Source organism: Neophocaena asiaeorientalis, unplaced genomic scaffold, assembly GCF_003031525.2.
Source record: "Neophocaena asiaeorientalis asiaeorientalis breed wild unplaced genomic scaffold, Neophocaena_asiaeorientalis_V1.1 scaffold194, whole genome shotgun sequence".
Taxonomy (NCBI): Eukaryota; Metazoa; Chordata; class Mammalia; order Artiodactyla; family Phocoenidae; genus Neophocaena; species Neophocaena asiaeorientalis.
Window position 1 is genome coordinate 174842 of NW_020172638.1, and position 24735 is coordinate 199576.

Genomic DNA, 24735 nt, shown 5'->3' on the forward strand with positions numbered 1-24735 from the left:
AAGAGTACATAACGTGTGATTTCGTTTATATAAAATTCTAGAAAATGCAAACTAATCTCTGATGAAAAAACACAGTGGTTCTTGGAGTTAGGGGTTGTAGAGGGGCAGGATGGAAGTATTACAGAGGGATATGAGGAAACTTGGGGTTGATGGATATGTTCGATATCCTCCTTTGTAGTGACAATCTCATAAGTATATACATACACAAAAATTTGTCCAGTCGTACACCTTAAATATGTGCCGTTTATTGTATGTTGGCTGTAGCTCACAAAACTGTAAAGACACAGTCTTCCTTGGATGAGATGAATATATCAGTCGTGGCTCATTGGTTGTAAATCACAGAAAGTGACTTGGTATAAATTAAAGAGGATTCGTGGAAAGGATAAAGGGAACTTAACAGAACTGTTATGAAGGCTGAAAGAGCCAGACCTGTAATGGAGCAGGACCTAAGACAACTTCAGAGGCCCAGGAAGCAGAAAGAAGTACCTCATACGTGACAGCATCTGGTTAGGATGTCTCCTCTGCTCAGTGAATAGATTCTACCATTTTCAGGCTGGGGAAATGGGATAATGGACTTATACCATTATTATTCTGTTTAAGAGTAAGATTCCAGAGAGGAATGTTCCCCTTGGCTGGGGGAAAGAGGATATAGCTAATTTTTGAAAGGAAATTAGAGTGTTATTAGGACAGAAGAAGGAATGCTGAGTATCATAAAAATCAAATGGCCGCCACTCAAGGAGTTTTGTTTTCTGTTCTGGTTACTATCCTTTTTTTGTGGGATTAATATTAATTTATTAATAACCGAACAGAACTATCTAAAAACAATGTTTTAAAAATGGAAATAAATTAATATAGTTGTTTTTCACTGTAATATTAATATATACTCATTATAGCCTATTTGGATAATAACTGGAAGACTAGAAGAAAGAAAACAAATCATTCATAGACTCACTCCCAAGAAGCAATCACTTTTAAAATTCATTAATTTTTTGACATAGGTTATGTATCTTTAATGAACATTTTTATTTTTCAGTTAATCTTCACAATTATACAGAGAAATAACTGGACATAAATTCCAATATGTCCTTTGAATTCAGTGCCTCCCACACTTCAGCTATCGGGAACACCTCCATCACACCAACCGTTTTTGCAGTATGGGATGTTTAAAGTTGACTGATTAGATATCAACCCACTTTAAAAAGATTAATACTTTATTCTTTTAGAGCAGTTTTAGGTTTATAGCAAAATTAAGGAATGGTCAGATTTCCCATATACTACCTCCCGCACCCCTCCGCCACCCAACAGCCTGTCCCTTCATAAGCATCCTCTACCAGAGTGGTGCATGTGTTACTGGTGAACCTACAGTGGCACATCGTAGCCACCCGAGGTCCATAGTTTACATTAGGGTTCACTCTTGGTGTTATACTTTCTATGGGTTTGGACAGATGTATATCCAGCTACTAGTAAATTGGTGTATAACTAATCAGTCCTAAACTTAGTAGCTTAGCACAACAAATCATTTTATTATTTCCCCTGTGGGTCAAGAATTTAGAAGGAGATAGGTTGGGTGGTCCTGGCTCTGGTCTCATATTTGCAATCAGATGGAGCTGAAACAGTGGGGGCTAGAGCAATCTGGGGCCTCCCAGGAATCTCTTCATGTAGTCTTGACTTTCTCTATGTGGTCTCTATTCATGGACTGGTCTGGTCCTTATAGCATGGCAGTCTCATGATGGTTGAAGCCTTCAAGAGAGAATATTGACAAGCCAGAAATTTCATTGCCTTCTGTGACCTACATTTAGTGTTACTTCTACCTCATTCTAGTGGTTATAGGCAAGTCACAAGCCTACCCAGATTCAAGGAGATGAGATAGATAACCCATCTCTCAATGGGGAAAACATCAAGATCGTGTTGCAAACAAAGGCACATGGAATGGGAGATTTTGTTGTAGCCATCTTTGGAGTATATGAACTGCTACACTTTTTCTCTATAATTACAAAATTTCAATTCTTCTGGACTCAAAATGTGTATGTAAGTCAGTACACTGAATTAAAAGCCTTTTGTAGGAGGGTGTCTTTAAAAATAAAATCAGTCTTTTCTCCTGCTTTTGTAAAGGAAAGAGAGCTTCCTATATGATTTTTTAGAAATCTGCTGAAAGCTGGGCTCCAAAGTTTTCTTTGGTGATGCATAGAGATTTTATGGTAAAGAAAGAGTGCTAGATTGATATTCATAAGCTCTGCGGTTATAACCTATTCTTGCGACTATCTTTGGCTACTGAATCTCAGTTTAACTCTCTGTAAAATGGAAATACTATTTCTCCTATGCGTCCCATGGCTTTATGTTGAGGAGCAAATGAGGTTGTTAGTATGAAACACTGTGAGAAAATGCCACGTAAAAATGAGATACTGCTGTTGTTCTTCTAAATAATTGTAATGTTTTATGGCCCATAGGGATAAGAAACTCTTCCTAATATCTGACTTAAACATGTTCGTTTGCCACAGCTCTCTGTAACTAGCCAACTTGAAATTGGTTGTGTCTGTTTCCCTCTAGTAAAATGGTGACAGGGTCACACGCGGAGGTTTTGGTATGTTACCGCTGTTACTTTCACAATATGGTGCCGTATAATTTGATTTGTATTCTGTGCATCACATAAGCCTTTTGCTCAGCTAGCAAACAGTACGGAGCTTCTAGCTTCTAGTATTATTACTCAAGAATCCCTAAATCATTTTCCTGATCATTGCATTGCATTGCTACCGCTTAATACGGATCCTCTGTTTTGGTTCATTGTCTCTAGACTTATTATTTTACATTTGTCTGTGTTAAATTGCATTCTTGGTTTATTGGTCAAGTCACCATGAGGTAACAATCCATCTGAGTCATGCCGTTGTGTTTTTTCCTAGGTGCTGCATATATACCATATAAGACTAATAAAAATCTATGTACCTTAAAGGAGATTATGAATATTTTATTGGTTCTACTTAAGGGTCAGGCTAACAACTCAAAATAGGTCAAGCCCGTGTTCAAGGTACCAGGCCACTGAACAGAGCTTCCAGGAGGAGAGGAAGCCAGTATTTTCCAAGGGAAAGCTTAGATAAAATCTGGTTCACTCTATAAACTTGTACCATTTTTACGGGTGGCCTAGGGCTCATAATTTTAGAACTCTCATTTTACCTTGGTTTAAATACCCATGTTATAGTCCCCTTTAAAAATACTTTTCTGAAAAGGAGTATGATCCATTCAAAAGTAGACTGCCTGTGTCAGAAAAGCAACTAGCTTGGACCACTGTTTTAAGAAATTTGCTCAGAAATTAGATAAACACATTGAATGAAAATTAAGTTTTAATGACCTCTAGTTTCATGCATACAAAACACGTTTGGGGCCTACTATGTGTAGGAAGTTAGCTGCAGTAAAATGTAAACTGAAGAGATCCTCCTTGAAGAAGTTATAGATCAGTGAAGGAAAAACTTGATGACAAATTATCACAGTTCAATTCTATATGGAACGCCTCTAGATGTTTCCATAGAGAGCTGGAGATGTACAGCGCAGGAAATAACTAATTCTGCCTGGGAAGTTTAGGAAAGGTAGAAAAGAGCAAGAACTGGGTTTAAGAGACAGTATGAGCCATTTTCTTGTTTGGCTTTGAGGCATTGTGAAGTAGCGAGGAATCACATATGCACAGAGAAGAAACCATCTGTTACCTCCCTGGTCCTTCCTCACCTGCCATAGCTTCTGGAAGTGATAGGAACACCTACAGGACTCCTGGGGAATTAGGAAGATGATCAGGGATACTATCTAGAGCTGACTGAGGAGAGTGAGATATTCCTATTGAAGGATCAGGTAGAAAAAATCTGCCGGAGAACTTGAGGTGACAGCTCTAAAGAGCAATGTATTCGTTAAGTAGACAAAAGCAGCTAGTCATTGTGATCTTTTAAAAGATGTATAGGCTTGCAAGAAGAGTGAGAGAGACAGAGAGAGACAGACAGAGAGAGTGAGAGAGAGAGAGAAAGAGAGTGTGTGTGTGTCTTTGCGTAGAGAATCAGAATAAAATCATTTCTGGTGGTGCTTTGAAAAAAGATTCAGAAAACTTGAATACAATATTAATGCTACAGTTTATTCATTTATTTTGATAAATTCTTAACATCGTTGAACGGGAGAGAATATTGTGATTTCTGAAGGGTTCCTTTAACAAATCCAAGTGACAGTATAAGTTAGTTTTCTTCAACTGATAATTAATTATCCACGGCAGAGGAAGTATTAATGCAACAAAAATGTCCCTGTCCCGAAGGAGTTGGCCATGACATAGTAGACAGTTAGTCATAAGCACGAGGAAGAATAAGCGATCCATGTGAGCTCATTTGGTAATTTCTCTCTCCCTTCACTTTGAAAGGCTATAGCATTTATCGTATGTCCTGCCTAATGTAGCACTTAATAACATAGTTTCTCATTGTCCTCTAATTGTTTGATAAATGAAAGTCATCTGTCCCCAGCCAGACTGTATTCTCCCTAAGGGCAGGTACTTTGTTCTTGTCTTGTCTACTCTCTCCTCATCTGTCCATGCCCAGTGGAGTGATTAGTAGGCAGCTATTAAGTGTCCTATGAATACACACTTGTTGGTGGTCTAAGGAACCATGTAATCAGGCTCAGTTATTTGACTTCTTCAGCTCTGGTTTCCTTTTCTGGAAAATAACAAAGTTAAACTTGGTGATTTCTAAGGCCTTTTCTGTCCCTGAGGATCTTTAATTAAGACTTTAATCTGCTTGTATTTTACCGGATGGAATAAATCTACTATTAACATCCATAATCAGATATTAATATTTTACATATATCTGGTATTTTTCTTTTTTCTTTTTTTTTTTTTTTGCGGTACGCAGGCCTCTCACTGCTGTGGCCTCTCTTGTTGCGGAGCACAGGCTCCGGACTCACATTCTCAGCGGCCATGGCTCACGGGCCCAGCCGCTCCGCGGCATGTGGGATCTTCCCGGACCGGGGCACGAACCCGTTTCCCCTGCATCGGCAGGCGGACTCTCAACCACTGCGCCACCAGGGAAGCCCCTGGTATTTTTCTTAATTGTAAAGCCAGCGTATTACTTAATTCATCCAGCTATCCACAAAACTATTTCAACCAGTATGCACATACTGTGGGCCAGGTATTTTAGGAGATACTGAAGAGTTACTGGTGAGCAGTGTATACATAGCCCACGGATGATTAGCAAGGGATAAAGGAAGCCTACAGATCATTAGCAAGGGGTAAAGGAAGATGGATAATTAAGCAATAGCTACAAAAGGAGATGAAGGCTATGCTGGGAGTGGGGACTCAGTTATGGGGGCACATGTCTGAGTGCCCATCCCTGTCTCTTGGGCTTCTGGAAGTCTTGCTTGCTAGTGATATTTGGTCTAAGATGACTTGAAGATTACGATGGGTCAACCAGCTGGAGTGGGGGAGCAGAAGCACAACCTATGAAAAGATCCTTGAAGTAGGAGAGAGTGTAGATACTGAAGGAATTCCAGTTAGGTCTGGAGTGAGATTTGGAGTGATTTTGAAGATTTTCAGTGAGAATTTTAGGTGAGCCATGAGGTGCAGAGATGGGCCAAAATTCAGGCCATTAAAGAACGTTAGAACTTTTTTTTTTTACATCTTTATTGGAGCGTAATTGCTTTACAATGGTGTGTCAGTTTCTACTTTATAACAAAGTGAGTCAGTTATACATATACCCATGTTCCCATATCTCTTCCCTCTTGCGTCTCCCTCCTTCCCACCCTCCCGGTGATCACAAAGCACCAAGCTGATCTCCCTGTGCTATGCGGCTGCCTCCCACTAGCCATCCATTTTACGTTTGGTAGTGTATCTTTTAAGGAGTGTGAAAGCCACTAGAGGGTGGGAAGGATAACATGGTCATATTTGTATTTTTTTAAAAAACACTTCAAGAGTCCTTTCATGTTTTATGTTCCAGCCATTGAAATCCAACACAGACTTCTGACATAATCTAAGATCATCTGTATCTGACTTAAACATGAAATGATGACTTTTACTTTATTATAGCTAGCAGATACTCCTAACCAATTCAACACATTTTAGTGTTTTTCAGCAGAGATAGACCATAACTGTTTGAGGTAGCATTGATGAAAATTGAAAAAAGTTACTGCCTCTAATTATTTTTGTAATTAACTTGCTGATATCCTCAATAATGTGTTTTTAAAAAAAAATACAGTTGCTGATCAGTAAAATTGTTCAGTGCTGAGTTAGTATGAAAGAACAGCCAAGTTCTTTGGAAAGTGCATAGATTTGGATGCATACTAGCACAGGAGCTCCTTAATTGTTAACAGCGAGGGCTTGAGTAATTCATTTGACCTCTCTGTGCTTCAGTCTCCCTTCTGGAAAATGGAGACAATACATCAGGGTTTTTGTAAGGATTAGAATGACTTTTTACAACATATCTAGCAAGTGGTCTCACACGCAGTATGGGCTTAATAAATATTCGTTCCTTTTCTCCTCCTTCAAAGACTCTTTTCTCTTTAGTAGGAAATGGAAACCATTTGGTATTTCTCTTTATTTTTTACGAAAAACTTAGTAAGAACTACCACATGGTGAACATCATGCTTGTGAGGAATTAAGGAAGGGAATATGAATTAGCATCTGCCGTAAAACTCAGCCTAGTGGGATAGAAAGATGTAGTGTAAAAAATAAGATAATTTTTTTTTCTTCTCCAATCCCTAGCCTTCCTTCATGGGACAGAGAATAGCTCCACATTTTGGCTTAGTGTCTTTGAAGGAAGATTCCGATCATGTCCCAGATTAAGCAGACAAGCAGGAGTTTTGAAAGGAGCCATAGACGTGCCGGATGAGAATGTTTTTATAGTTCCATTGAATCTTTTATTCAGGTCAAGTTTATAGGTGCCACAGTTCAATCCAAGTAAAGCTACCTCTACCAATTCCATATAAAACACATTAGGGAAGTATGTAATTCTGTTTGAAAAAGTAGATAAGTATAAATAACTAATACTAGGTAGAGACTGAAAAGTATGGATCAACAATATTTATTGAGAACCTACTATATTAGTAATAATAGCATTATGAGTAATATTTGTGCTTTAGAAACACTTGAATAGCCTCTTCATGTTTGATCCACATTTTTAAAGTAATATTTGCATTTTAGAAACAAATATGTAAACAGCCTAATATTTACTGATATTTAGTGAAAGCTTCATATATGCCTGGCTGTATGCTAAGTGCTTTATTTGTGTTACCTCACTTAATCCACACATCAATCCTAGGAGATGACTATTATGATTATTTCCATTTTATATGAGGAAACTGAGCCATTGAGAGGTAAGGTAACTTGTCTAAAAACACTCAGCTAATAAACATAGTAGCTGGAATTATAACCCAGGCAATTTGGTCCCAGAGCCTATACTCATTACCTCTACACTACAGTGCCACTGTATGTGATCCTAGATGCCATGTGCAGCTCAACATGGCCAATGCTATCTGCCAGGTATTCTGTACATTAGGACAACAAAGAGGAGAATATATGAACTGTGACCTGCGATGGTACAAGATGTAATTGAGAGACAAACCCACTGACAAGCAATTATAGTACTCCCTAATAATTACTAATATACTCTTTATTTCCCCAGATGCTGGGGGTGAGGATATTCAGGGTGGAATATATAAACAATGTGCTCAGGTAATACACCCTCTATTATCTACAGCAGAGTTTACAAAATGGCAGCCCCAGTTTTGTTTGACCTTCAGGTTTTTTTCAATTGAATTACTTGCCAGCGTATAAAAATCAGATTTTTCATAAAATTCCAGATTTCTAGTTTCCTCTGAAAAACTAGAATATCTGATAATACTGGGCCCACAGTAAACCCTGACAGAACTCATCCTGAGTTGAGCAGCTGATACCTGCTTTAAGAAGGGCAAAGGCTGGGCTTCTCTGGTGGTGCAGTGGTTGAGAGTCCGCCTGCCGATGCAGGGGACACGGGTTCGTGCCCCGGTCCGGGAAGATCCCACGTGCCGCGGAGTGGCTGGGCCCGTGAGCCATGGCCGCAGAGCCTGCGTATCCGGAGCCTGTGCTCCGCAACGGGAGAGGCCACAACAGTGAGAGGCCCGCGTACCACACACACAAAAAAAGAAGGGCAAAGGCCCCTCTGTTAATTATAGGACCCAACAGACATGCCTCGCTCATTCATGTGACCTGTTAGTCCCTGTAGGTGTAGTGGTAGGACCTTCAAGATGGCAGAGGAGTAAGATGTGAAGATCACCTTCCTCCCCACAAACACATCAGAAATACATCTTCATGTGGAACAACTCCTACAGAACACCTACTGAACGCTGGCAGAAGACCTCAGACTTAACAAAAGTCAAGAAACTCTCAACGTACCTGGGTAGGGTAAAAGAAAAAACAGAGACAAAAGAACAGGGACGGGACCTGCACCTCTGGGAGGAAGCTGTGAAGGAGGAAAGGTTTCCACACACTAGGAAGCCCCTTCGCAGGCAGAGACTGTGGGTGGCGGAGCGGGGAAGCTTCGGAGCCACGGAGGAGAGCGAAGCAACAGGGGTGCCGAGGGCAAAGCAGAGATTCCCACACAGAGGATTGGTGCCGACCATAACTCACCAGCCCGAGAGGCTTGTCTCCTCACCTGCCAGAGTGGGTGGGGGCTGGGAGCAGAGGCTTGGGCTCCAGAGGTCAGACCCCATGGAGAGGACTGGGGTTGGCTGCGTGAACACAGCATGAAGGGAACTAGTGTGCCACAGCTAGCCGGGAGGGTGTCTGAGAAAAAGTCTGGACCTGCCTAAGAGGCAAGAGACCATTGTTTTGGGGTGTGCGAGGAGAGGAGATTCAGAACACCACCTAAACGAGCTTCAGAGACAGGTGTGAGTCACATGTATCAGCGCGGACACCAGAGGTGTGCATGAAACGCTAAGGCTGCTGTTGCAGCCACCAAGAAAGCTGTGTGCAAGTGCAGGTCACTATCTACACCTCCCCTCCCAGGAGCCTGTACAGCTGGCAACTGCCAAGGTCCCATGATCCTGGGACAACATCCCCAGGAGAACACATGGTGTGCCCCAGGCTGTTGCAGTGTCACGTCGGCTTGTGCCACCACAGGCTTGCCCCACATTCTGTACCCCTCCTCCCTCTGGCCTGAGTGAGCCAGAGCCCCGGAATCAGCCACTCTTTAACACCCCTCCTGTCTGGGCTAAGAACAGATGCCAGAGGGTGACCTACATGCAGAGGCAAGGCCAAATCCAAAGCTGAACCCCAGGAGCTGTGTGAAGAAAGAAGAGAAAGGGAGATTTCTCCATGAAGCCTCAGGAGCAGTGGATTAAATCTCGACAATCAACTTGACGTACCCTGCATCTGTGGAAAACCTGAATAGACAACAAATCAACCCAAAATTGAGGCGGTAGACTTTGGGAGCAACTGTAGACTTGGGGATTGCTGTATGCGACTGACTAGATTCTGATTTATATGTTTATCTTAGTTTAGTTTTTAGCACTTGTTATCAGTGGTGGATTTATTTATTGGTTTGGTTGCTCTCTTTTTTAATTACTTTTTAATTTTTTTATTTTAATATATTTTTTAATTTTAATAACTTATTTATTTTATTTTTCTTTATTTCTTCTTTTTTTCCCCCTTTTCTTCTGAGCCGTGGGGTGGACAGGGTCTTGGTGCTCCAGCCGGGTGTCAGACCTGAGCCTCTGAGGGGGGAGAGGCGAGTTCAGTACATTGGACCACCAGAGACCCCCTGGCCGCATGTAATATCAATTGGCGAGAGCTCTCCCAGATATCTCCGTCTCAATGCTAAGACGCAGCTCCACTCAATAACCAACAAGCTCCAGTGCTAGACACCCCATGCCAAACAACTAGCAAGACAGGAACGCAACCCCACCCATTAACAGAGAGGCAGCCTGAAATCATAATAAGGTCAGAGACACCCCGAAACACACCACCAGATGCGGTCCTGCCCACCAGAAAGACAAGATCCAGCCTCATCCACCAGAACACAGGTGCTGGTCCCCTCCACCAGGAAGCCTACACAACCCACTGAACCAGCCTTACCCACTGGGGGCAGACACCAGAAACAACAGGAACTGCAAACCTTCAGTGTGCAAAAAGGAGACCCCAAACACAGTAAGTTAAGCAAAATGAGAAGACAGAAACACACAGCAGATGAAGGATCAAGGTAAAAATCCACCAGACCAAACAAATGAAGGGGAAATAGGCAGTCTACCTGAAAAAGAAATCAGAGTAATGATAGTAAACATGATCCAAAATCTGGGAAATAGAATGGAGAAAATACAAGAAATGTTTAACAAGGACCTAGAAGAACTAAAGAGCAAACAAACAATGATGAACAAAACAGTAACTGAAATTAAAAATTCTCTACAAGGAAACAATAGCAGAATAACTGAGGCAGAAGGACAGATAAGTGACCTGGAAGATAAAATACTGGATAACTACTGCAGAGCAGAATAGAGAAAAAAGAATGAAGAGACATCAGGACAGTCTCAGAGACCTCTGGGACAACATTAAATGCACCAACATTCGAATTATAGGGATCCCAGAAGAAGAAGAGAAAAAGAAAGGGACTGAGAAAGTATTTGAAGAGATTATAGTTGAAAACTTCCCCAGTATGGGAAAGGAAATAGTCAACAAGTCCAGGAAGCACAGAGAATCCGATACAGGATAAATGCAAAGAGAAACACGCCAAGACACACATAATCAAACTCTCCAAAATTAAAGAAAAAGTATTAAAGGCAGCAAGAGAAAAGCAACAAATAGCAGGCAAGGGAAGCCCCGTAAGGTTAACAGCTGATCTTTCAGCAGAAACTCTGCAAGCCAGAAAGGAGTGGCAGGACATATTTAAAGTGGTGAAAGGGAAAAACCTGTAACCAAGATTACTCTACCCAGCAAGGATCTCATTCAGATTCGACAGAGAAATTAAAACCTTTACGAACAAGCAAAAGCCAAGAGAATTCAGTGCCACCAAAGCAGCTTTACAGCAAATGCTAAAGGGACTTCTCTAGTCAGGAAACACAAGAGAAGGAAAAGACCTACAGTAACACACCCAATACAATTAAGAAAATGGGAAAAGGAACATACATATCGATAATTACCTTAAATGTAAATGAACTAAATGCTCCCACCAAAAGACATAGACTGGCTGAATGGATAAAAAAAACAAGACCTGTATATATGCTGTCTACAAGAGACCCACTTCAGACCTAGGGACACATACAAACTGAAAGTGAGGGGATGGAAAAAGATATTCCATGCAAATGGAAATCAAAAGAAAGCTGGAGTAGCAATTCTCAAATCAGACAAAATGGACTTTAAAATAAAGACTATTAAAAGAGACAAAGAAGGACACTACATTAATGATCAAGGGATCAATCCAAGAAGAAGATATAACAATTGTAAATATTTATGCACCCAACATAGGAGCACCTCAATACATAAGGCAAATACTAACAGCCGTAAAAGGGGAAATCAACAGTAACACAATCATAGCAGGAGACTTTAACACCCCACTTTCACCAATGGACAGATCATCCAAAATGAAAATAAATAAGGAAACACAAGCTTTAAATGATACATTAAGCAAGATGGACTTAATTGATATTTATAGGACATTCCATACAAAAACAACAGAATACACTTTCTTCTCAAAGAAGAAGCATTCTCCAGGATATATCATATCCTGGGTCAAAAAGCAACCCTTGGTAAATTTAAGAAAATTGAAATCATATCAAGTTTCTTTTCCAACCACAAGCTATGAGATTAGATATCAATTACAGGAAAAAAAACTGTAAAAAATAGAAACACATGGAGGCTAAACAATATGCTACTAAATAACCAAGAGATCACTGAAGAAATCAAAGAGGAAATCCAAAAATACCTAGAAGCAAATGACAATGAAAACACGATGATCCAAAACCTATGGGATGCAGCAAAAGCAGTTCTAAGAGGGAAGTTTATAGCAATACAATCCTACCTCAAGAAACAAGAAACATCTCAAGTAAACAACCTAACCTCACACCTAAAGCAAGTAGAGAAAGAACAACAAAAAACCCCCCAAAGTTAGCAAAAGGAAAGAAATCATAAAGATCAGATCAGAAATAAATGAAAAAGAAATGAAGGAAACCATAGCAAAGATCAATAAAACTAAACGCTGATTCTTTGCGAAGATAAACAAAATTGATAAACCATAAGCCAGACTCATCAAGAAATAAAGGGAGAAGAGTCAAATCAACAGAATTAGAAATGAAAAAGGAGAAGTAACAAATGACACTGCAGAAATACAAAGGATCATGAGAGATTACTACAAGCAACTATATGCCAGTAAAATTAACAACGTGGAAGAAATGGACAAATTCTTAGAAAAGCACAACTTTCCGAGACTGACCCAGGAAGAAATAGAAAATATAAACAGACCAATCACAAGCACTGAAATTGAGACTGTGATTAAAAATCTTCCAACAAATGAAAGCCCAGGACCAGATGGCTTCACCGGTGAATTCTATCAAATGTTTGGAGAAGAGCTAACGCCTATCCTTCTCGAACTCTTCCAAAATATAGCAGAGGGAGGAACACTCCCAAACTCATTCTACAAGGCCACCATCACCCTGATACCAAAACAAGGCAAAGATGTCAGAAAAAAAGAAAACTACAGGCCAATATCACTGATGAACATAGATGCAAAAATCCTCAACAAAATATTAGTGAACAGAATCCAGCAGCACATTAAAAGGATTATACACCCTTTCATATGATGATCATACATCATAAATCCCACATGATCAAGTGGCGTTTATCCCAGGAATGCAAGGATTCTTCAATATATGCAAATCAGTCAATGTGATAAACCATATTAACGCATTGACGGAGAAAAACCATATGATCATCTCAATAGATGCAGAAAAAGCTTTTTTTTTTTGCAGTACGTGGGCCTCTCACTGTTGTGGCCTCTCCCGTTGCGGAGCACAGGCACCAGACGCGCACGCTCAGCGGCCATGGCTCACGGGCCCAGCCGCTCCGTGGCATGTGGGATCTTCCCAGACCGGGGCACGAACCCATGTCCCCTGCATCGGCAGGCTGACTCCCAACCACTGCGCCACCAGGGAAGTCCCCAGAAAAAGCTTTTGACAAAATTCAACACCTATTTTTGATAAAAACCCTCCAGAAAGTAGGCATAGAGGGAACTTACCTCAACATAATAAAGGCCATATATGACAAACCCACAGCCAACATCATTCTCAGTGATGAAAAACTGAAACCATTTATTTGAAGATCAGGAACAAGATAAGGTTGTCCACTCTCACCACTATTATTCAACATAGTTTTGGAAGTTTTAGCTACAGCAATCAGAGGAGAAAAAGAAATAAAAGGAATCCAAACCAGAAAAGAAGTAATACTGTCACTGTTTGCAGATGACATTATAGCGTATGTAGAGAATCCTAAAGAGGCTACCACAAAATTACTAGTGCTAATGAATGAATTTGGTAAAGTAGGAGGATACAAAGTTCATGCACAGAAATCTCTTGCATTCCTATACACTAATGATGAAAAATCTGAAAGAGAAATTAAGGAAACACTCCCATTTACCACTGCAACAAAAAGAATAAAATACCTAGGAATAAACCTACCTAAGGAGACAAAAATCTGTATGCAGAAAACTATAAGACACTGATGAAAGAAATTAAAAATGATACAGACAGATGGAAAGATATACCGTGTTCTTGGATTGGAAAAATCAACATTTTGAAAACGACTGTACTACCCAAAGCAATCTACAGATTTGAGGCAATCCCTATCGAACTACCAATGGCATTTTTCACAGAAATGAGCGAGAAATTTCATATTTTGTCTGGAAACACAAACGACCCCAAATAGCCAAAGCAATCTTGAGAAAGAAAAATGGAGCTGGAGGCATCATGTGCCCTGACTTTAGACTATACTACAAAGCTACAGTAATCAAGACAGTATGGTACTGGCACAAAAACAGAAATATAGATGAGTGGAACGTTATAGAAAGCCCAGAGATAAACCCACACACATAAGGTCACCTTATCTTTGATAAAGGAGGAAAGAATATACAATGGAGAAAAGACAGCCTCTTCAATAAGTGGTGCTGGAAAAACTAGACAGCTACATGTAAAAGAATCAAATTAGAACACTCCCTAACACGATGTGCAAAAATAAACTCAAAATGGATTAAATACCTAAATGTAAGGCCAGACACTATAAAACTCTTAGAGGAAAACATAGGCAGAACACTGTATAACATAAATCACAGCGAAATCCTTTTTGACCCACCTCCCAGAGAAAGGGAAATAAAAACAAAAATAACCAAATGGGACCTAGAGAAAGGATGGCTGGCTGGCTGGATATCTGTGAACATCTGGAAATCAGAAAGCATATGGGAGTGAGTCAAAAGATGAAATAAGCACAGATGATAACATGCTGTAAGGGGTTTCAGAGGATTAGCAGACAAACCCTGGACTTTGCATCAGCAGACAGAGTAGAGGGCAAAAGTGAAAAGTGGGTATGAAAATTGGAGAGTTAATTGAAGAACAACTGAAGCTTCTTTACCTAACCTGTCCTCCCTGACTCACACCTCACCCCCACCCCAGCACACACACCTAGAGGGGGAAGGGAAGGGAGAAGGGGAGGGAGAGGGAATATGAATATGAATATGAATATGAATGAAGGACAAATAGGGAACCATTTAAGATACCTAAGTAGCTTATATGATTTATTTAGGGGATAGTGGGTTGACCACATTCTTTGGGGGCAAGGGCTAGTGTTTGATGTAATGAAAGGTAGTTGCTGGAAAAGAGAGTTAGAATTCAAATGTTGGGAGGCTTGTCTAATGAAATAGATGGAAATGTTTGGGGTTTCCAGTATGCATGTTGCTGACCCTAAGTCAAGTCAGTCTCAACTCTAGCACATGGCGGTTCCTAAGACTGACATTGGCTTCTTTTTCTAATACCTTAAGGTGAAGGTAGACAATTTATATGCCGCATCAAGACACATATAGAGCTTCAAGTTAGAATTTCCACTAAAGGTTCATAACATTTAAAATAACATTATAAATTGTGAACTTATTTTATTTTAAAATGTCTTTTACTTATTTTATATGTTTGGCTTTGAATATCTTTTGTGTAAAAAGTTACATTGAAAAATTATTTTTCATTCTAATTTTTCTAGTAGTTAATTTCAGTTATTTAAAAATCATTTCTTATTTCCTTCTGTTTATTAGTCATGGTGAGCTGAATTTTTTTTTTTGCATTTTCCTCTTCTGTCTTTGAGACTAGACTTTTAATATGCTCCACTTTTCCTACTTGTTTACATCTTTTTCGTCTTTGTTAAAAGCATTTTCAGTATGAGGTTATTGGTATATTTTTACTTTAAAGGTATTTTCTTTTAAGAGTTATATTTGACTTTTATTTTCTAACTTATAACTGTTGTAAACAATTATTTATATATTTCTGTATTAACTAGCTTTTTCATTTTCAGATGCTTTATTCCATCTTCTCATTCTTAAACTTTTATTTAATTTTTCATAAGTTGGAAAAATAAAATATTTTCTTCAGAATTGGCATGTAATACTCCATGTCATCTTCCCTTGAATACCTGCAAACATCTTTCTGATGCCCTTACCCATAAATCAATATTTAGTTGACTATAAAATTTGAAATCGTAATGTTTTTTCATAAAACTTAGTAGAAATTACTTCTTTGTCTTACTCTTTGATGTGACATATGTCTGACGCTAGCCTGATATTTTTCATTATATGTAAATACTTAAAAATATATTTGTAAGATATTAAAATATATCTCATGTATAATAATAGAAATATAAATAAATATACTAAAATAATACTATTGATAATAAGTATGTAAGAGTTAAGCTGATGGCCTTCCAGGTTTTCAAAACTGGCCTTTCCTGCTCTTTCACCACTTTTCGAAAGGAGCAGGCCTCTTGATAATTGCCTTCCAGTCGCACATATTGGTTTCATCCACTGATAATAATTTTAAAATAGACTTCATCAAGTCAGTTTCTTTGTTTCTCATGCGGCATCTGCAGTATGGCAGTGCTATCTTTACAGTGGTTTTTGAGGTTATTATAACACCTTGGCTTGCTGAAGAGCAAAACATTTTTCTTTGGCTCAGACTCTATTTAAATTTCCTCTGTATCTGACTAAACAACGTTCAGGAAGGAAATCACTCTGTAGTGTACATTATCAGCCTGAAGGTTTTTAATGGAAAGTTCTGGCGAGTGTATACAGTACCTTTTATGTCAGAACATGTAAAAAGGTTAATTAAACACTACTACTTTAATCACTACTCCCAACCCCTTTAAATGATGGGCTTGGCTTTGTTGTAAGAGTGCATGTGAAAGTGCTTTGTAAACAGAAGCACTGGGTGAGGTGGTGGGACACAGACAGGCTGTGATATCAGAGGGTTTGGATTCGTAACCAAGGACTGGAAAATAGCTTCTTGTAAGCTGATAACTTTTTTTTCTTTTTTTTTTTTTTTGCCACACCGCGCGGCATATGGGATCTTAGTTCCCTGACCAGGGATGGAACCCACACCCGCTGCATCGGAAGTGCTGAGTCTTAACCACTGGACCACCAGGGAAGTCCCATGTTGTCTTTTATTAAAAAATAGGAACAGTGAAAGTACCTACTTGATGTAATTTTATGATAATTAGATTAGAATGTAATTCTGATTACATTCTAGATGATTCTAGATGAAGCACCTAGCACAGTGTCTGGCACAAAGTAGCTTTTTGATAAAAGTTAGTTCTCTCTCATGAAGGGACAGACATCCTATTAGCTGCTGTTGTGCTAGAAAGATGAGTAAATTGATGGAGAAGAATAGCATTTCCTGTTGAAACTGATCTTCATCTAGGCATTCTTCCTGTAAAAGCCGAGAATACTAGTGGAGAAACCAATTTGTCCTACCCTGGAAGACGGTTATCAAAACACCTCCTCTCTATGGGTAGTTAAATAGCAGAAAAGGCCAGTGGTGTTAGCCAGGAGGGCTGTCACCTTAACTAGGCACTTTCATCTGAGTAGTGACAATGTTCTGGACTCTGGACCCTTGTTGATGCTCACTCTAACTCCTTAATAGCCAGACTGGGCTCAGTGGCTCTCTAAAGCCTGACAGGAAGTAGCCACAAGATTCCTGGGTGTCAGGTAGCAGTCAGGTAGGAGGGAGAGCACCTCTGACTCATGGGATGTGGGAGTGGAGAGATTGATGGCTTGACAATACCAGAGTCTAGGTGGGCTTTTAAGTTCAAAGAGAGATGGACAGATAAATCAAGTCTTTCTCCTCATCCCTTTCTAGTATCTTGTACTGGGAAGAAGAAAAGTTATCAACAGTTAGATGACCATATGTGTTCATACTCTCAGCCCAAGTTGCAAATTGCTTATCGTTAGTCTCACGTTTCATACCAACCATAGCTTCTCAAGGGCTTATGAAATTGTCCGAGATATGAAAAAAAGAATTATTAGCTCTAAAATATGGAAAGAAAAACTCTCATTTTGTTAGAGTTGTCGAGTATGCAGCATGATTGTTGAGAGGCCACGTCCAATTATAAATTAAATAAGTTATGCAAAGACATAATTTCAAAACCTAAATTGCAAATATTCTTTAAATATTATACAGCAGAACATAACGACTGTGGGATATGAGTGCATTCTAATACATTTGGTATTATGTGGGATGGAAACTCTAAATTAAGATGGTTTAGAGCCTACCTAGATTTTCAAATTACTCTATTGCCAAGTGATTTCTATGTCCTTTGTAGTTGAAGACTCTAAAAGCTTAAAGTGTTTTACTGTTTCTTTGTTTAAAAAAAAAGTACAATCCAGAAGACTGAATATTACGGAGTTGACTTGTTTCTGTGAGTGAACGTATTAAGGAAAACTTGAGTATATTTCCTAAGATTTCAGGTTCCATGTTCAGCAACATTTGCAGCATCTAAAAATAGTCCACATTTCCTGAAGTCTGGAAGGCTACAAATTATTAAATCCTTGAAATGAAATAATCTCAAGGGAGTCATCAGTTAACATGGCCGCCAGAGTCCTTCATTAAAGGAATGAGCCTGTTTTGGCAGTTAGGCTCTTAAGCTTGACATCTGCCTAATTGATCATCTTGTTTGTGATCGCATTAGTTTGATGGGGGTCTGACATGTTGTCTAGGTTTTACAGTATTTATGATGATCCATTTTTATTAAGTTGAAAAATTCCACTAATTATATTGCAGAATTCGTTTATTCAGCCCTGTTTTGTCTTGGCATCAAGGAAGATATTCAGCAAGAGTTTGCTCAGCTGTTCCATTCACATGTTTCTGAAATCTCAATATTTAATCCAATTGTCAAAATTCAGCTTTGGCTCTAAATCACTGTTGTCAGGACTGCATTTAAAAGCTCTTGTGGATGCTGTTATTCTTTCTGTCCTTGACTATGCCTCATAGGTCACTGGCTAAGCCTTGCTCAGGAAAATAGTAGCTACTCTAGGTATTTCCAGCAGGAAGAGGTTTAATATTGGGAATTAGAGGCTCACACAACTACTGAATCCTGGGGGAACAAAGTCAGGAGGGTAGATTTCAGGAAATCTACTGTCTTCTGATGTCCATGTTCCTAGATGCAGTTGCCTTGTCTTGTGCCATCCAAAGCTCCTGCAGATGCCTTTCATTGACAGGATGTAGATGAAACTCCGTTAGCAATGGGGTCTGGGAAATATAGTTTCCAGGCTTTATGCCCCCATCATACAGGGGAGAGCTAGAGAGAGATGGGAATGTTTCCTAAAATCAACAAACAGTAGCTGGTTTTTCCAGTATATCAATAATGTTTTTGCCCAATCATTCCAAATGTATTTGGGAAGTAACTAGATAAGCCTGGTTTTCTCAAACTGGCATCAGAAATACTGGTGATTTTTATAACCTTTTTTTGGTTAATCTTTCAGGCCTATAAATACGATAAGCAAATGTACATTATATTCTATATCTGATAAAACCAGAATCTCCAAACTTAGTGGGTCTGATGTTGCACTTTGCTGTTTCTTAGTTCTTCCGTATGGTTTACTTGTCTTACTCATATATTTCCTTTTGATTGTGAGCTCATGTTTCTTGGAAATTTGGTGCCTATCTCTATGGTGCATTGTTCCAATGAGAATTTGTATTTTCTTCTGCCAGGAACCCAGAGACACTATCATCTCAGGATTATATAGTCTAATTTTTCATCTCAAATTTTTGGGGCCATACAGATAGTGTGAATTTAGACCCCAAGCCCACTTGAATACAGACAGGTGGGTAAACATTTGGGGGTTTTGTTTGCCCCCACTATTCTATGCAAAGTTGTGACTAATACAGGCAGACATCTACCTGTCTCTACCATGTTTTTCCTAATTTTCCCACTGAAGATATGCCCCTTAAGGAACGGTAGCTATGTGAGGGATCTTTGATCTGAATCCCCATCCTTCTTGGATCCCAAGCTTTATTTCATATTCCCACACATGTAACCACTAAAACTCAGGCTTTAAGTCAGTGTCCAAGATAGCTTGCTTTGTTGGACTTAGGGTCTATGTTTTATATAGTTGATGTTTTCTTTTATGCTTTTAATAGAGATTTTCTTTCTTTTTTTTTGCAATATTTCCTTGGTATCTATCTCCTTTTTCCATTAAGACTCAAGCTTAATGTATCTGCACAAATATTCCGTTGTCTGAGAGGCCTTTCCTGACTCCATAATATAAGATGTCGTCTCCCCATTCTCTTTCTTTTACATGTTAATTCACTTTATCATGCTTAACATAAACCATCATTATCCTGTTTATATTTTTTGCTTCTTTGATTATAGTCTGCATTTTCCAACCTAGAATATAAGTTCCGTTAGTGCAGGGACACTTCTGTCTTGTTCATCCCCTGTCATAGTACCCATCCCAGTGGTGACTTCACAGTGGGTGCTCAGATCCCCTAGAATCCCTTCTAGTATTTCTGTGTGTCTATTCCCCCAGCTACTCTATGCTTTGCTTCTAACACCTGCACAGTGTCTGAACCCTTTGGCTACTGGAGCTGCTTTGATGCACGCAGAGGGCTGGAACAGCCTGGGAGTTTACATAGCCACTCTGGGTGGACTTTAGCCAAAGACTGTGTGAGAATAAGGGAAGTGCAACTTACACTTCTCTCTGAAGCTCAGAGTTCTCCCCTTTCCATCCCTGGCTTCCGCCGCTTGCTCACTGGTCTTTCTGGAAGCTGTTCCTTAAAAACTGACTTGCATGGGAATCCTTGGTTCACGGCCTGCCTCTTAGGTCTGCCAACCTAAGACTGCTCAATAAATATTTGTTAAATCAATCAATAAATTTCTCTCTGTCTTCAAACTCTTCTTGTCAGACTGTTGTGCCAGCTCATATTTTATCTCTTGTTTTAAGGACTATTTTTTAAATTTTATTAAAGTCACAAAATAATTCATTATATAATATACTTAACAGCAAATATTTTTCCGCTTCGCAAGTGTTAACCTCTACTATAGAATATTCTTGTGTCGTATGCTGTGGGGTTTTGTTAGCTTTTTTACCTGTCATTGAATGAAAGACATTCAATCCATGCCATTGGTTGCCATTTAATAGGGTTGACTGATCATCACTGGTTGCCCTCCATGTTCACCTGGTTGCCATTCAAAACTACCTTTCTGGTATGAACTAGAAGGCATTTGTATGTTCAAAGCTTCTACTTGTATTCTTCAATGCTAAAGTTATTATTTCATGTTGGTACTAAAACTAGTAAGTGCGCCTGCTCCGTAGGTAGTGAAATACGAGGTGTATGTAGGTAGAAGGGAGTAAATTGATTTCTTGATAATTTCATGGAATCTGTGCTTTATCATCTACCTCATCTCAGATACTTTTCCTTCCCCGAAGAGAAAACAATTTCAACTTACTATCACAATTTAGTGTCCAAGTTACTGTAAGTACATTGTCCTGCTCTAGGGTTCCCTCTATTTCAATCACCCATCATCAGTACTTGCAGAATTATCTTCTTTAAGTAAAATCCTATTACTTCCTCCTCTTAAAGCCCTTGTTAGAGCTACATTTCTCAATAGGAGAAATTCCATATCTCTTGTTTATTTTAAAATTTAGTTATTTAAAAAATTTATTTTTTTTTAATTTATTTTAAAATTATTTCCCGAGTCCCTTCTTTAGCCCCTGCTTCTCCTCCTCTGACGTTTATTCTAAGCTCCAGTTTGATTAAACTTTGACCTTCCTCCGATTATGCTTTGCTCTTTCGACTCCATTACTTTATACATGTTGTTCCCTCTGCCTGGAAGGTGATTCCCTAGCTTTTTTTACTTGGAATAATCCTCATCATAGTCCAAGCTTCAGCTTAAATTCCAGTTCAATAACATTATACGCAACCTGTACTTTCTACGCACATCACACAGTTAGTTCATTCCCTTCAACTAAGCCCCATAGCACTCTCTGTCCAAACCACTTGTGGAGGCTGTGCTTTTTGTTTAGATTCTCCTTTAGGACTGAATGACTTATTTCCCCTATCTGCGGAGAATGCTGCCACTGACAGCCTTCAGCCCTCAGCTCTCTTTGGGAATTTCCAAAGAACTTAATTTTTTCCTCCAGAATAAAATCTGCAAGTGATTAAGTGATTTCTTTCTGAAGTTGGGCTTAGTATTTCTTTCTGAAGGCTTATATTTAAACAAAAGCTATTTGTTTGTATAAACTAATGATACAGGTGATTTGAAGTGCTTAGAAAGGCTTACTCTTTCCTTAAGTTACAAATTTCCAGTAGAACTTTTTGAAGGGTTACACTGAGATTTATTCTATACTTGAAAGGGCCTCAACATTTACATACACTCGGTATATATGAGAACATATGCATTCTTCTCTATTGATAGAGACATATTTTAGAGAGGGCATGTTATCAAAAGGTATCTAATTAGGACTCAGATGGCATTAATTTGGTCATTTCTTTTCTCTTAGTTCCTGTTTCCTTTTCTGAAAAATAAGCATGGTCACGCAGACTTTCTCATTTACTCTATGCCTGGGTTTCCTACCTCAGCATTTCCTACTCATGATATTTTGGACGGGATAATTCTTTTCTGGTGGGGGAGGGGACTGTCCTGTGTATTGTAGGATGTTCAGTAGCATCCCTGGCCTCTATCCACTAGATGCCAGTAGCACTCTCAGACTTGTGACAACCAAAGGTGTTTCCATACATTGCTAAGCATCTCCTGGGGGACAGATTGTCCTCAGTGGAGAACCACTTCTCCTTGATCGAGGTGATCTTTCACCCTCAACTTGAACTATTCTCTCTAAAGTCATCGGTAAAATTTCAGTTGCCATATTAATGATACTTTCTTGGGTCTTTTTATCTTAATGCCTCTGATTTATCCCAGAGGATATTTCTAAATAGTTTCCATTTGTGATAATCACCTAGGGAGCTGTGATTCTAAAAGATAAATTTGGGTTAGTCTTTGACTTGGGAACTTTCTTATAGGATAATGCCATGTTTTCCTCCCTTTGAGGGAAGTGGCAAGGATTACGTTATATCCAGGGCTTAAAATGTGACTGTTTGGCATGTAAAATGTACCCTAGATCAGAGATAACTTTATACACATCAGAACAATCTGGCTATAAAAATGCTTTATCTCTTCCTTTGTAAGTAAGCCAAATACTGTCTTGCTAACCATGGTGACATAGGTGTTCCAAAAATGATTAGAAACCTCTGTTAGTTTCCTATCACTGCTAAAAAAAAATTACCACACATTTATTGACTCAAAACAACAGAAATTTATAATCTTACAGTTTGGACATCAGATGTCTAAAATCAGTCTCACTAAGCTAAATAGAAGTGTCAGCAGGACTGGTTCCTTCTGGAGGCTCTAGGGGAGAATTTTTTCCTTGCCTTTTGCAGCTTCTAGAGGCCACCTGCTTTCCTTGGCTCATGACTCCTTCGTCTACATGGCATTACTCCAGTCTGTGCTTCCATCATCACATCTTCTCTATCACTTTAATTCTACTGCCTCCCTTTCTGAAGGACCCTTGTGGTTACATTCGATTCACCTGGAAAATCTAGGATACTCTCCCCATGTCAAGATCCTTAACTTAGTCGCATCTGTAAAGTTCCCTTGTCCACATAAGGTAACATATTCCTAGGTACCAGGGATTAGGACATGGCCATCTTTGGGGGACCGTTATTCAGCTTACTACAATGCCCTACTCCTCTGACTGGTCCTCATATACCAAGTGGAGAGAGACCCACTTCTGATGAAACAACTTTGGGAAGATTAACTGTTTGTGCTTTTGACGGACAAGAATGGTCATCAAAAGGAGGGAGTCCCTCAGTCAGAGTTGTAGAGTTACTGAAAGGTATATCTTGCTTCAAATGATGGTTTGAATCTCAGCTTAAACCCCAGATACTGCCCCCTTGAAACAAGCCAAGGAGCCAATATACTGGGGTCTTGGCACAGAAAAATCATGGTTCACAATGGGTCAAGAATATAAAATCTGTCACTATACACATTTGTCACACTTTGTGACCAGAGGAGGGAGAACAGGAGAGGGATCATTGGAACCACTTCTGTGATTTTCTTTTTTGGTTATCCTTTCAATCAAGCATAAATTCTCTTTATGTCCTATTCACTCTCAGAGGACTTGGTAATTACCTTGGTAACTGATTTACACTACGGGATCGACTGCGTGTCTGTATGTCTCTTCACCTCCAAACGTGGATTGTGTGTGTGTATATATACGTGAGATAGTGTGGGTGTGTGCCTGTGTATTCTCCTAGCTCCTTGGACTCATTGGTCCTTAAAAAATTCTATGTCAAACTAACTCTAAACTTACCTGTTTCTGTCCCAGACAGCACCTGTCAGTCAGCCTAAAAGCTACTACTTTTAACTCCTTATTCTTTATGACTAATAAATCTCTAAGAATGCTTTAATTATATCTCAAGCATCTGTTCAAGCCTTTACAGTCTTCTCACCCCTTTTGCCTGAATTACACAGTCATCTACAAATCTTTTACCTAAAATCTCATTTCTTTCCTGTTCTCCTACGTACTGTTTTACTGGATTAACACACTTATATCATCTTATTTAATCCACCACTATCATTCCCCTATTATGACATGAAATCCAAATTCCAAAACCTCTAAGTTAAAACTCTCAAATTTAAGTACAACTCCCTTTTCCAACGACTGCCTTTCATTACATCAAATACAAGTCCTTGCCTCAATGGATGTGTTCCACCCACTATCCGCTAAATGAATCACTTATGCTACTGGGGTAAAGTAAGGGGTCAGGTTGTTGAATCACACTCTGTAGAACTAGAGATCTTACCTTGTATCAGAATAATAACTCTAAGGACATGGGCAATTGGTAGACACAGGTGAAGCGTGAAATCTGAGACTGCCGATACAACTGCCAAGTTCTTCTTCTCTATCTTAGTATTTGCCCTGGATCAGATTTTATGTATACGTTGTCTAAGTAATCCATATGAGACATCAGTTACACAGAGTGAGTTTTTTCAGTCATAAGCATCTCCATTATATTGGGTTGGCCAAAAAGTTCGTTCAGGTTTCCCATTACAATGATATTTTACATAGTTAACACTGACCTTTTCCAGTTTGCTATGCCTAATAAATAAAAAAAAATCCAGATTTGTTTTCTGTAAGCACCTTAGAGAGACCAGGTATATCCTGATAAAAGCATCCTACA